The 15,734-nt window shown below is 39.1% G+C and overlaps 1 protein-coding gene across 2 annotated transcripts in view; it reads right to left on the bottom strand.

Annotated features, from left to right (window-relative positions):
* KCMF1 (potassium channel modulatory factor 1) overlaps positions 1-15,734 on the bottom strand; it is a 48,534-nt gene that overhangs the window by 27,178 nt on the left and 5,622 nt on the right. Inside the window, exon 2 of one of the 2 annotated variants that reach the window (XM_084305428.1) lies at positions 12,854-12,955. The exons of the other annotated variant lie outside the window; for it this stretch is intronic. The gene's annotated coding sequence lies outside the window, so the exon portion shown is untranslated. The remainder of the gene's footprint in view (positions 1-12,853; positions 12,956-15,734) is intronic. 2 annotated transcript variants of the gene reach the window in all.

Genomic DNA, 15,734 nt, shown 5'->3' with positions numbered 1-15,734 from the left:
AACACAGAGTAAGAAATAAACATTTTAGTTACAGTTTAGGTTTTCAATTCATTACCATAAATTATCCCATTTCTTCCTCAAATTTTCTTCTACGTTGCTGCTGCTGCGCCAAGTACTCACATACACTGTCTAACATGCTAAGTAAAAATTTCCTGCTCTCTGACAAAGGTTGTTTTTTTTGTTCTGCCTTTTAGATGTAACTCTGTTCCACTAGAGGGTAGCATTGTGCTAACAGCTAAAGGGGTTCGGTTCATCCTACCTTTCACTACCCAACTCCAATTTCTGAAGGCTTCTTCAGCAGCATCCCTTTGCAATGCCCACAGCCACAACTTTGCATTTCAAGTGAAATCAATCAGGAGGTACTTGACAGTCCCATTAATAAACTGTTCTTCTTTCATACAAAATTCTTCCTTGTATATAAAATCATTCCACATCTGCACCTAATCAAGGCCAATGACCTCAGGAAGATATTGTCACACCAGCATTTTATGTAAAGGATATTGAATAGTAATTTGTTTTTTTAAAAAAAAACAAAACAAAACAATCCTCTCCCACCCCCAAACACCTTTGTCACTTTGATCCTGACAATCAAAAACCCTTTGCTCTTATGACAAATAAAAAAAAAAATTAGTTTTGCTAAGAATTAATTACCATCAAATCAACCTCTACTGGGTTTAACAGAGCGACCAAAGAAAGCATAAAATCTGATTTCGTAACAGGGAAAAAATGCTGGACAGACGTGGTTCAAATGCTAAGTATGTTGGGACTAATTTGTTTTTACAATTGCAAACAAACCTGAGGTGTAAAATCAAGTAAGATGTTCTGCAAGTCAAAAAAAACACAAAATTACTGCCTTGAATAGACACATTTATAACAGAGCAGTGGGGTTATTCCACCACACACACACACTCTTGGCTGCCCAAAATACTACGGACTTTTAATATTATTCTGATTGCTCAACAATCTGTTCCAGATAAAAATTATCTGAGAAAATGTTTATACAGCACACACAAGACTGTTCAGACCTACCAAGAGACCATAGAAGTAACATTACACGAAAATTACAGCCTAAATTCAACAAAATCTTGAATACGTTTGTAAGACTGACAAACGAAGCAAGACAGGTATTACTTTTTTCAATATTTCACATGGGAAAGCACAGAGGCTGAACCCTACTTACTACAACAACTTACCACAACTTTGATGTTTTTCTCAATGAAAAGCAACAGCATTTGCCAGCAAAATTCAAGAGGTAATTTAAAACCTAGTTTAGATCCTTGAACCTGGAAACATATGATCTGGGAACAAACATAACATGTGTACCTCAGAGAAGCGGTTCCCTTATGACTGGCTTCCTGCTCAGGATGGACAAGATTTTAATGAGGAGAAGGTAATGGTTGTCAAGTGGAGTATAAAAGTCATCCCTTAAAAAAGCAAGCTAAGAGAGTTTCAATAGATATATGTTGCAAAGCAACAGGATGAAGGGCATACCCACACAATGCAACAGATTTCTGAAGTATTAATTCTCCTCAGGAGTGGAAAGCATACGAGCTACGCTGCCAGGTGCAACATGTCACCAGGAATTTGTCTTTGAGAAGGAAAATCTGAAGTCATTTATAAAACTTCTCAGAACCTCAGCAGAGCAAATAGCTACATGCAGTATTAAAAAAGCCCAAAGGAGAACTTGGCAGGGCTTTTTGTTTGTTTGTTTTTGCTTATAAAGAACATGTAACCACATGTGTGCCATACAGAGGTACTGGTAAATCTTCCTGTCTCAAACAACAAACTTCTAAAGTTTTAGCAATACTCTGGACCTATCACATCATTTAACTTTTAGAAATTCAGGGGACAAAGTTCAAGGCTTCTGCCTTTCACAAGTACCTTTCAGAAATCCCAACTTCAGCACACAAATGAAAAATAAAACATAGTTGAGCCATCTTCTACGGTATAAAAGTCTTCAATCTGTACAGTGCATTTCATTTTTATATTCTGAAGATCATAATTAACGCTCTTTAAAATATGCACCTGCCAATTTTCAATGTAAGAAGTTCTTTCAGTGGGTTTGTTTTTTAATACATTCACTTGACACTAACCATCTCATCTGTAGTCTACACGTCAACCTCTGACCTTAAAGCAGTAAATTCTGCCCAATTTTTCAGTTCCTTCTGGGACTGAAGCTAGGAAAATATATGCCACTTGACACCATTAAAAGAATATTAAGCCAAACATTTCTTACTGTAGTATCCCCACCTCTCAATGAGTCAACAAATTTGGCAACTACTGCCAAATTTGAGGTTAACTTACAGAAACAGCAATTTTTGTTGTTCGCGTGAAAAATTCACCAGAAGTTCAGCAAAGCCAGCAAAGTCTGATTTTAAGCATCTTAAATGTTACCTAAATCAGAATACAAACACAAGCATCACGGAGACAGATGTACTGCACTGCGCATACTCCATCACTCCCGCAGCTCCAAGTGCTGAACAGAAAACCCACACGTCGTGTCCTTTAGCTACTCGAGGTAACTAAAAATGCTCTGTCTCCTCACGCATCCCGTGAGTAACAGGGCTGAACACGCAGCATCTTCCTACAGCAGCGTGGAAGAGGAAGCAGCCAGACTGGCACACCTCCTAAAAGAACTGACAGGGCTGAAGCTGCAGGCAGGGATGGTGTAGACTTGCATTTGGGAAGAGATGGGGGAGAAAAGGAAGGAGCGGTGGCTGCATCAGTCCAGAAGGGCAGAAAGGCTTTTGATGGCTCCCCACAGCAGCAATCCCCTATCTGCCCCTACCATGAAAGTAACCTTTTGCCCTCTGTAATTTCCTGGTTCTTTGATCATGCCTTTCAACTCCTACACCACAGACCTTGAACAGCTGACTGCCTGCACGCCAGGGAGGACTGTCCCAGACACAAACTTGTACCTGGCGAGGTAATTAATTAAGCAAATTACCTTAAGGCCTGCGTGTAAGGCATGGCACAGTTGTACTACTTGGCTTCATTCTGCTTTTTCTTAACTTGAATTTGCGAATGTTTTAAGTCTGTTTTCTGTTTGATTACACAAATGGTTTTAATCATGCCATACTAAAACCAGCCAACGAACAAAATAACCATTACAATAATGCACAATCCCCTTAAACACCACAAAAAATGCACTGAATACCAAAAGAAAGTCACTCAGTGCTTCACTCCCCCAGATCCAACTTTGAGAGGGAGGCCGCAGTATCTAAATGCAACAACCAAGGCTGTTTCTATTCCTCCCAGAAACGCCCTTGAGATATACCCAATTATTTGTACGTCAAGATCTTAACTAAAAAAAAAAAAAAAAAAAAAAATCAGAAGCAGTTTTACTTCAAGGCTCTAGTTCTCTCCCAGGCCAGTTCAAGGCCTCTCTCCTGTACCAATCCTGCTGCCCAGCAGATGGCATCGCATCACAGCAGCGACATTCACGCAGCAGGTCCAAGAACAGTTTTGCCACCATTAAAGCAAAAATAAATGCGAAGTGCAACATTTTTTTTAAAAATAGATCCCAGAAACACCAGCGGTTTCACTACTACAGCAGTAGCTGAAACCGACCAAAAGAGGGAAGTTATTTGCTTACAACCCCAGGCAGATGACATAACAGCTATCTCATAAACCCTGACCGTGAAACTTTTTAAATTATCACCTTTTCCAAAAGGAACAGCAGAGAACAGCAAAATCAGTATGAATTTACTGAACACTGTCCAAAAAAAAAAAAAAGTGATCAATTACTCAGCTCGTAATGTACATTTGCCCAACTACCAATTCACCAAAAAAGGTGATACGATACAAATACTTCTGTCAGATGAGCTTTAACTATTATTCATTCTGTCTTGGAGCAGACAAAAATAGGTTCTGCACACACACACATAACCTTGATCAGTTCCCGACAACCCCAATCATACATTTTCTCTGCACAACAAGAGCAATCACATCCTTCCTAAACATTTCTCATACAATCCTGATATTTTTCCATCTCTTCAAACACACCTACGAGACATCATGAAAAACATAAAAGAAAAAAACAGGAATTGCTCTAGAAGCTGCTGGAGACATTGGACTTGCAATGTAGACATCATTTTACTGAGAGTCACTGTACAGTCTACGCTCCAAAACAACAACTTCCATGGCAAGCAAAGAGGAATACTTTTGCATCCTCCCTAACCAGAGAAGGACAAACTTACCTATATTGTGGAGAAAGCAGACAAAATACCGCATATCCTTGTGCCAAAATGCAGGAAATAAGCTTGGATTAAAAGAGGATTTTAACAGGCTCGTAGGAGTCCTGGGCAGCCCTCCCAGGTAGGAGGAGAACGCAGCTGCAGGAGACCAATTCTAAAATTTATTTATGTATATATTTTTAACTATCCTACCCTGTTTCTGTCTAAGGATTTATTTCTATTCTTTAGCAAAAAACTACCTTGGAATCCACCTTGAAACCTCCTACAATAATATTTCCTATGCCTCCTGTTTTATTACTTTTACAAGTTACTGCAAATACCACAAAACAAAAGGCAAACCATTTCCTCACAGACACATTAAAAAATAAAAACAAAACACCTTAAACAACAACAAGGGTGTATTAAATAGTCACTACCATCCTAAACAGTGAGTTGTGTGCTTCCTACCCTGATCAGGCTCTTCACCAGTTATTCCTTGAAATCACGGAGAAAACTAGGTTATAGCTTTAAGCCTCCTAAAGCATGCAGATGTCATCACTGAGAGTACCATGGACTTCTGTATTTTTAACAAAAAACGTTAAATGTCTCCTCAGATGGAAGTATTACTATTAACATATCCAAATATTTAAAATGCAGCAAAATTCTTAGCACGTCATGAGAACTGATTCACAAAGGCGTGCTAGACATACTTAACAGACCTTTGAAGTAGAACCAAAAACAGCCTACATTGCAATGACTTATGATTGACCAAATTTGGGTTTCTAATTGAATATTTGACTTTTAAAAATTATAGAAATAATTTGATTTGTGATTTGATAGATTTTTTGGTAACGTTTTATACAAATCTTATCCTTCATTAATATAATTTAATTTGACCTTCAAAACCATCACAACGTGAAAGCCTGCTAAAATATCGTAAACACATTAAACAAATTTCAGCACATTTATTAGGGCACAGAAAGTTTGTAATGTGGCAGCAAAGGAACTGGCACCAGACACAATCTTATTTAACAATACTGTTAATCTGGAAAATGGCAAACAGCATGTGAATTCTATTAACAGAAAAATACTTAAACTGAGGAAAGCTGTAAATAGTGCCAGGGCTGGAAAATAATAGCAACAGCACTGGGCTGTTACTACTTACCCCGTACCTAGTAAAATCAATAGCAAAGTTTCTTATTTGAGAGACAAAGACAAGTTCCTGAGTTTATTTTAGGCCAAAAAAAAAAAAACAGAAAAAGGTGAACACCAACTGAAAGGGAATTGGGATGGGAGGAAGAGCATCACACAAGAATTAGTTTTATCAGTGTTAAAAATGTGAATAAACACGAAGCAAATTCTGAATAGAAGTTAAACAGAAGAACTGGTACTTCTCTGTTGAGCCCTGCAAGAATTAGAGGCAGTCTTCTCAGAAAATAGCCTGCGTATTTTGATTAATGGTGTTATTTAAGAACAAAAAAAAAAATACACTACAGGTAGAACAAGACATGTCCAATCAGGCACTGGAGGGCACCAATTAGTATGGCTCAACTCAACTGAGCAGAAAAGTAGAAATGCTTGACAGCCTCAACTCCTTTTTCTATGAGCCACTGTTATAGGCAGGCAAGAGAAAAACATCAATATTCAGAACACCTGGAAGAGTCAAAATTCATCAGCTTTCCCTGCAAAATTTTGCAAAAGGCTTAGCAGAAATTAAATACTTCATCAAGGTACACCCTGTACGTAGCTGTTGTGTCCAAATGAGATACTCAGCTTGATTTATTTTTGATCTGTCAGACTCACTCCTAACCCTCTTATACCTAAAACATTTACAAAATAAGAAAAGCGTGGCAACCTTTTCTCCCATCCAGCACAGAGGAGAGGTAAGATTTTGCACAAGCAGGAGTGCAGCAAGCATGCAGCACTGTCTGGGCAACCACAGGGCTAGAAGGACGAGACAGAGGGTTTCAAAACCTCTCCCAGTCAATGCCTTGTGAGAACACGACCCATGATAGCGGAGACTTACAGGACAGATTTGCACAAAGTGATTTGGAAATACACAGGCTTTTCACGTCAGGAAAACAAAACCGGAAAGCAGCTGGAAGAGGGATGTGGAAAGAAGAGCAAGTGGTTCTCCTCACTGAAGTATATCAGCAACATCCAATACAAGGCAGGCAGCTGTAGCTGGATTCCTCCCTGTTACCCCACCAGGTTTACAGAGATGAACACAGTAACACTTCCAAACCTACAGCCTACTTTCAACATTTCCATTTTGTACGGTGCCACGGATGGCACAGAATAAATTTATCTTCCTTTAATACCACGAGAGGTCTCAGAGCTTATAAAAATAACCCATTTTTTCCAAACACAAACGAGAATGCTAACATGAACGTACTTTAAAAATGGCAATAGGAGGTTAAAATCCTACAGTGCATTCGTTTCAGTAGTGGCAGTGTTTTATTCTGGGCTCTTTCTCATGCATTTCTCTTACTACGAACATAAACCAACTGCCTTGCCAACCACTTCTACTCCCTGTCACAGGGAACAGCTTCTCAGGCAGATAACATGCCCACAGAAGCTACACGTGTTCGTGATGAAAAAGCTGAAAAGTGCTGTGGGAAATGTAGTCTCCCAAAGCAAAAAAGGTTTCATGCCTACTTCAGTGAAGCTTTGAATTTGTTCCATTACTCTCTCCCCCTCTTTCTGAATTTTCTGCTTCTTTGCTGGTTGTTCATGAATTCCCTGGATTGACAACCCAGACATACCAAGTGCCTACCTTGCTCTTTCTTCCTCTCAGCAGCCAAAGCTCCTTTTGCTTTATTACGTGATTTTTTTTTTCTTCTCCTGTTACATCACATACACCTAAACAACCAAAGGTTATCAGACTACCATCTTCTAAACACTTCCCTTACAGACCCATCCATTTTTTTATACATACAATCAACTTATTTTTCAGAATAATTTACTAACAAACCTAACAGGGTTGTTTCAGAATATGAGGAATCAGACCATTTTCCTAAATAGCTACCGATCACTAAACACTCTAAAAGCCATTACTGATCTACAAATCACAGTCCGTGAAATCTTCAGTAATTATTGCTTTTACTGTAATAAGCTCAATTTAAAAATAAAAAATGTTTTTTTTTTCATACTTTCATTCAAACCCATCCTTACATGTGATTCTCAGGAAAAACACCACGCAATTGGATTTTTAATCTAACACACTAAAAAAAAAATAAATCACTTGGTACATATAAAAAAAATTCCCATGTCTGCCACACCAGATACAAAGGGATCAATTTACTGTGGAAGGTACAAAATAAGCTCATCAACTTCACTATGATTGTGCCATAAAAGTCCCAATCATATGAAGAAATTTAAGGATAGGAAAGGAGAGTTCATTACTACTCCTAGAACAGAAAATAACCACCTACCATTTCAAAGGAAAAAAAAAAAAAAAAACCACAATCTGTCTAGAAACTGAAGATACACTTAGATCAGTACTTAAGGAACCTATTTTCAGTTGAGGTAGGAAGGGACAACAGCTGTGAAGGAGGACCCTTGAAACAATTACTGTGGTTTCAATATAGCTGTTCTATTTAGAAATACATGCTATGTATAGAAACACTAAAAGATCCACTAAAATCAAGACAAAAACAAACAAAAAACAAAAAATAAAAAGCCACAAATCTATTGTTCTGTCCTGCCATAACCCAATCTCTCAAATCCTCGTGATAAATTTCAATGAAGAAATTTCCTAAGCTCTCTGTTCGACTTATACCACAAAGACAGGTACCACAGCTTCACCACCTTCCTTCAGGAAAAAAAAAAAAAGAAAAAAAAAAGAAAAAACCTTTCTGCAGCCTCATGTCCTTTCTCTGAACAGGAGAGAATCAGTCATTCAGCCTTGCGACAGAACATGGCATTCAGGATTCAACGTCAAAAACATTTGCAAAATTGCATTCCCACAAAGCATCAATAACCAGATGAAAGAAGTCTGAAATTTGCAGCTGCAGAGCAATGCTTACTACAGGAACCTAGTGTAATGACTGTACAACAATTATAAAAAACCACCAAACTTATTTCCCACAGAGATCTAAAAATGTGGAAACTATTTTATTTTTTTTAAACAAAAAAGACAATTTTTAAAAATTAGAATAGACAGTAATTTATAGACGTTTCCCTTTACTTGCTGATCTGAATACAAGAATAAAGCACGTACTTAGTGATACAGCATTTTATCAAAACAGACAAATATGCTGCTTCCTAATTTGAAGAAAAAAGGAGAGGTAGTATTATAACCAACTACGTGTTACTGCAGGCTCATGTGCCACACTGCAGTTACAAAATGCATAAAATAGTATGTTAATGATTAGGAAAAATCAACTGTACAAACAAGTCTGACAGATCTTCATTGAGAGAGTTTTATAAATGATCTACTATAAAAAAAGAATTGAGCACTATAAGATAAATATGGTACTGAAGAAAAACCTGGATATACAGCTGGGGAAGGCAGAGACAAGAGATTTTCACCGTGTTACCTCACTGCTTCTTCTGCACCTCAGAAAGAGATATAGTTCAGTAACAACACACACACAGCTTTTTTTTCTTTTTTTTTTCTTTTCTTTTTTTTTTTTTTAACATTTTCTAACTAACTTAAAGTTCTGTTCTCCATTTCCTACCAGACTCTGCTTGACCACTAATCTGCTGAACTATCTTGAGTTCTCAGATGCTCGTGAGAAAAACACTCACCCTCACATGCACTTCTTAAAAATATTTGTGTTTGAAGACTGCCTCGCTACACAATGTGTTGGATTCTTCAGTCTGGTTTATGAATGAATGTCATAAACATGCAGCTGGTTTTACCATGAAGACAGCACAGCCTCCTCGCCTGCAGATACCAGGACAGAGGTTGGGTGTGAACTTGAAACTCTATCAGTTTACCTTGGCAGTTCTCAAGGTGGTGTCACAGGGGAGCAAGGATGAAGAGAGACCTTCATTCAGCCCGTCCAGTCACAGCCATCTGTAGTACGGCATGTCCATGCCCCTAGGACAACTTTAAGCCAACTGTTATTTTAACAAGTTTTCTGAGCTTGCTGTAGATGGTTACACCACAGCAACTCCTACAGGAAACAGTAAGCATTAGCTGCTTTCTTTCCATTTTTTTTTTTCTTTTTTTTTGCTTTCCTTTCTGCAAGCACTAAAGCTGGCACCTACCTTACTCTTCTGACATAACTCTCAGCTGACCAAGTCAGCACTTTGTACCTTCCTACAGTTTATAACCCTATATGAACTTTGTATGACACTGTCATACATATGTTATACGTACATATATTATACATACATACATTTTATGTGGACCTTAATGTCCACATAAAATATATTTTACAGGCAGAAGCTTGAACCCTTTTTGTTTGTTTGCAGGCATCTTTCAGTACCCACATAAATCAGCTTAGAGTCGATGGTCCAGACAACAGAGTCAATCTTCCGTGGGTACAACTGGAAGACACCTTAGGATTGGTACAGGAGGAAAACAAAAGGATTGACAATCCTATTAATGTACATGCACATTGTTTAGCCTTCTTGTGCCCTAAGGTCTGTTCTGTCTCAAATATAGCTTGTTGGATCATTCAAAACACTTCCTCTGTACTTTCTCACAAGACATTCCTCAGGTTCCCAGCAGCTTCTCTAGAGTTCCTGGATCAACAGAAAGAAACTACAGTATGGATCTTCACAACTGCTATATACAACTGCTATATACTGTCAAGACCTCCGAATGCTCAGCAGTATGAAAAAGCATGCAGGCAGCACCTTCCTCCATATGAGTGATGTTTAATGCAATGACATATCCTGTGCCTGCCTCTTCAAAAGCCATGATTTATGATTTGTAGGGGTATTAAAGAGAAGGAAAGATATGTTTGGAAGAAGCTTGACACCAAACAATGCAAGGACTACAAACAGTATTCATCATCTGCTGACCTGAAATATTAGCGCTGGAACAATAAATACATCATGGCATTCCTCAAAGCCAGAGTCAGGCGTCTTCGACCAACTAACAGCCTGGAGTACTTTATTCTTGACTAGACAACTGCACTCTGGCACGTAATTCTCAACAACACACTTCTTCAGCTCTGTGGTCACTCTCCTTGCATTCCTAATGCTTCCAGGAACAAAATATTAACTGAGCTCCGAGTTACAGTAACTAGCTCCAACACTTTAAAGCTGGATAGTACCAGAATAGACTACAAACTCCACCCCCTCCAAAAAAATATTAAAATCCTCCACTTGTATGTGTATTTTTTTCATGTGACATCATCAGTTAAACCTGAAAATTTGCTTCCTGCAGATCCTCTGCTTCTAAGTAAATGTCAGGCAGCAGTTCGGGATGCAAACCACTCCAAGTTGGGCCAGTAAGCGTCAATTAATCCAAGGACATCCTTCACTTACAAAGCCACTCTTCTACAGCAAAATCTCAGGCTTTGTTCTCAGCCCCTCCCTTCCCCCCCCAAGAAAATCTTCCAGAATAGGGAAAACTTGCTGTTCTCTCTGATCCTCGCTGGCAATTTGCAGGCCTTATGCCAAAACAACTGGGGAGAAGATCACAGCATCCCTTCTTTCTGCAGCCAAGAGGGCAAATTAACTGCTCACCTTTACATGTAAATCGAAGATAACCAAGGCAGAAAAGTGTTAGAAAATGTATTTGACATACTCGTGTACCAAGACACTCCGCATAGTTTTCACTCTGTCTTCTTACATCTGCAAGGTATCTAATTAATGTAATTAACAAACGCAAGTCTATACAAAACAACAAATAATCCTGGTAGCTGTTTACAGCAGGAGTAACATACTCTTCCACCTGCATAGTCCGAGAACAAACCACACTTGCTGGCATTCTCATCTTATGGGGGACAGGTATGAAATCAATTTCATGTGAGCCGTCTTATGTACATCTAGGTTGGAAAAACAAGCATCTTACGTGCACAACATCAGAAGCTGTGCAATCTCTACGGTTCACTTTTGCAAAGTTCAGTCATCTTTCTCGGAGGGCATCTTGAATGCTCCTTCTCCATCTTAGCTCATTTCCACAGCCAGGTTTAGGGAGAAGGACGACTCTGGACACATGAAAAAATAATACTAAAAATAATTCAGGTGCTAATGGACTCACATTTAGTCTTGGAAAGTAGGGTGATAAAGTCCAAAGGAACTCTGCAGATCGCAGTGGTAAAGCCATGCTTGTGTAGTCGTGACCTACGCTCCACCATCATTACTGCCGGCGAAGCTGCTCTTGTTGACCCAATTTCACCAGTGAACTACAAGCTGCCTCTCACTATGTTCATTTTGCACTTGCAGTGACAATCCACAACTCCGCTTGCAATTTTGCATACACGTAATAAAGCACACTTAACACCATTTGTGTTAAGCACATCTCCTCATTACCACCTATTTTAAAAGCACATGCAAATAGCTGGAATAACGCTTTGTTTAAGTGAAAGTGACAAGACCCTAAACACAAACAAGCCCTTGTGTCTAAACCACAGATTTCTTCAGAGCTAATTTCATTCTAACTATCATAAAAGAAAGTCCAACCAAGAAACAGTTATTTAGTCAGACTCCGGCAATTTCAAATTCATTAAGGTGAACATGAATTTCTGAGCATGCTGCTGATACACAAAAAACCCTGTTAAGTTATGCAAAAAATACACTGCCATAGATTTGAACACTATCCCTTGTCAGAATTACTTGTCTGGAAGCAAAGACAAGCTGACAATCACAGAAGTCATTATACGTTTATAACCTAGTACATTCCTGACCTTGAAAATTTGCTGCTGGGGCAAGGACACTTGAGGTAGGTATCCAGAGAATATCACAGCTTCAAGAGCTCACAGCACTGCTATCCAAACAGCCACATGCAGGATGCCTCCAAATAATCCTACCACCGTTCCAGGCACGTACCTAGTTATGTGCTTCCAGGAGCTGACGTTGGGTTCCTGCTATATTATTAAGCACCTGAAGAACAACTCAGTTGGTATGTGGAGGTGCAGAACTTTAGAAATTGGTTTAAAATCACAATTCTGATATGTATATTGATATTCTCAAAGAACTGATCAAGAGAGCAACAGCAACACCCCTCAGACAAGAACGCTGGCTGCTTTAGTATCAGTAAGTTAACACAAGTGAGTCCATACATACCACCCACACTTGCAATCCTCTGTTACTGAAAAGTAGAAGTAAATCCTTTACAAATACTGTAAGAATGGTTTGGCATTACCTGACAAGGAAATATTTTTTATTTTTTTTTTAACTCCTGAAGCTGCCTGGTCTCATCTGAAAACAACTAAACACGTTCATATCTACAATAGCCAGAGAACCCACTGCCTAGAAACATTTTCGAAATAGTTATTTTCTTAAATAGACCAGGGTTATTTGTGTTACCAAGAAATATTAGAGCTCTGTTTTTCAAAGAGGCTCACAGAGGCAGGCATTAAACTTCTGTTGCATTCACCTCTGACACGGGCCTACAGCATCCACAGATCTTTGTGAAAATCGCCCTCTCTAGGAACAAAAGTAGGAGAGAGACAGCACAGCAAAGGGAAAAAAGAACAATGACTAAGAAATAAGGTGACAGATAAAAGTTCAAAGCCAAAAGGAAGGAAAACAAAGAAGAGAATTCATCCTACCAGAGACAGCACCTCTTGTCAGTCAAGACAAGAAACATTGCCTCCCAAAAAGAATCTGGCACCAGGACATGGCAGAAGTGATGGGGGAAGACCAAATCTGACCTGAGGTAAGAAAAAAAATGGAGTTATGATCCTGATTTATATATTTTTTTAAAACTTCAGCTGTTACTTCATCCGTATCTTGCAGGATGTTTTAAAAAAATCTACGCTTTTTTTTTTCCCTAACTGATGTCTTTCATCAGCTGCATTTTGTCAGTGATTACACTGGGATGCCTCAAATCAAATCTGGAGCAATACTTTGATAAAAATGTGAGATTCTACATGAATACTGAAATTAAAAACAAATCAGAGGGAAACTGTAGGAAGTAATAGCTGGAAACAGTGTAAATGTATGCCACTTAAATGTTCCAGTGAGCCGAAAGCTCTTAAGAATGGATTTGGACCTATAAATCTCACTGAAGTGGAGTACAGAACCACTAATCCTCATTTTAGTAGGACTTCCTTGGTGCCTTCAGGAAAGTCAAACTCTCTAACTTATAATGCATGTGCAAACAGAAGAAAACATCAATCTTTCCTGTGTTCAGGTTTCCTTTTTAATCATAATAAAGATTAAGAAGATTTACCCAGGTCTCCAGCTGCAAATGGGGGCAACTTTAAAAGCAAGTCTCCTAGAAGCTCCAAATGAAGCAATCAGGATGAAAAGAGTTAATACATTCAGGAAACTCATTGCAGGGTTGACATACAGGTGGTAAAAATGAGAATTCTGGTACTTAGCCAGATCATATATCAAGACTAAAAAAATATTTAAATGTTTTAAAATTAAAAAAATAATAAAATTTTATGAAACAAATCCAACCTCCCCCTAACACCCAAACTACACTCTGAGAACATGTAACATGTATTTTTCTCCAAATACTTCGGAGGCTCCAGTATGAGTAAAGTATGAGCCCATACTTTAAAATGAATTCCAAATGAGAACGCATGACTTCCAGTGATAGAAACCAAGTGATCACCTGGACGCAACTTTGAAATATTATTCAGAGACATACGGATTAAGAGGAATCGCGAGTGATCAGAAAATTGTACTGAAGCTGAAGACATTTATATGATAATTCCCCACAACTTTAACTTGGGACAGACCTCATTCCTCAACTTAGTAAGTGTCAGTAACCTAAGACAAATAAAACTTTTTAAACAACTCTAACCTGAAGCCTTGATTTACGCACTATCAGCCAGTAAAGCTACCGAGCTTTTCCCTGTGCTCTGCACTGAATTCAAAAAAGATCTACTTCATTGTGTCAAAGTTTATAATAATGTTGTGCAGGGATGAAGACGTGAATAACCATAAAGACCATAAAAACAACGATGATAGGAGTAAGTTCAAACCAGATGCTCAGGTGTTGCTTCAGGGAAAGGTACAGGAACCAAATGGGACATCAGACTTGAGATATTCCACAGCCACATTTAAGTCTGAAATAGTCACAAGGCCTGATGTGTGAAGTTTAAGATAAAAAAACAAGACTTTAGTTGCATATTCTGGATACTTGTTATCCAGACTCAAGAACCTTCACTAAAAAAAGTTCCACGATCTCTTTACGTACTATATGAAAAAGCACTTCTATTCAGTTTTCATCACCTTCTAGAACATATTAAATATCTCCTTCTCATGTTAGGAAACAGGGATTACAGGCTCTTACACAGAAAGGAGACGAGTCATCTGAGGTAAACACCGTTGCAATTTCTCTCCACGCAGTAATTCTTCCTCACACATGTCCCGAGTTGCTAACATTACTCCGAGTTCTCTGAACTGGGTATACCCAAGCCACGCAGTGCCTTACAATGCCATTTCTGTACGGGGCACTGACATTTCTGCCTCTAGTTAAGCTTGTAAATCTCTTCTCCATTACAACTTCACTTTCAGAACGCAGCACTACCGAATCTGCCCATCTAGGCTAAATCTGGCAGAGGCAAGAGCGCATCCTGCGTGGAGGATTTAGCCCGCTAAGTGATTCCAAGAACAAAAAACATGGAAACCCAAGCCCTTGCTGGTATTAAAATATCGGCATCTTAGTATCAATCTGTGATCCAAACCCACAGGAAATGCAGTCTTACACAATTACACATGTTCCAAGAAAAACAGCACCTTGCTCAGTGCACCAGGGCCCATGGTGTTCAGTGAACGACCAGATACCCGTTTTATCATCACTGGTCAGTCTGAGCCTTCACTGACCGTACACTTTTAACAATTTGGATTTTCTGATACAGAAGTGCTCACAGGGAAAAGGCAGCAAGATTTCCATGCAGCATAAATATCAGCAGATTTAGTTTCACAGCACTTCTAAGCCACTTTTTCTCCTCATCTTGGAACTGATGGAAGACAAGACACAGATTAAAACCACAAACCTACCAAATCTACTTGCTGGATCTGAGATGCCAAAGGATCATTTTTCTAGAGCATGTGATTTTCTGAAGTCAGGCACATTTTCAAAGCCGATCACTTAGCTACTACAACCGCAGCTGTAAAAGCTCAGATCCCTTGAAGCCCACGTCGAGCCTTCCTAAAATAAGGAACAAACATCAAGCAGCCACCTGTGTATTCTCTCTTCAGCGATTTGCCTAGCCCTCCACGTGAGCTCTGCAGCAGAGGAAGGAGGTGGGGTTGATCCAACTTTCCGCAACAAAACTCTGCTGTCACCACCTCGACCACCCTTCCTTTCGGCAACACCCCTACCTGCCTGCTCCCTGTATGGTCCCAAACCCAAACGGGGCTGTGCTCTGACACACGGCAGCCCTCCCGGCATCCCAACAGGGGCTGGGGTAGCACGGAGCAGATTATACACAGCTGCGTAATTGCACAAGGCAGATACTCACAGGAGCCTGA

Source organism: Netta rufina (assembly GCF_964035555.1).
Source record: "Netta rufina genome assembly, chromosome: Z".
NCBI lineage: Eukaryota > Metazoa > Chordata > Aves > Anseriformes > Anatidae > Netta > Netta rufina.
This window is presented reverse-complemented; position numbering and strand designations above follow the sequence as displayed.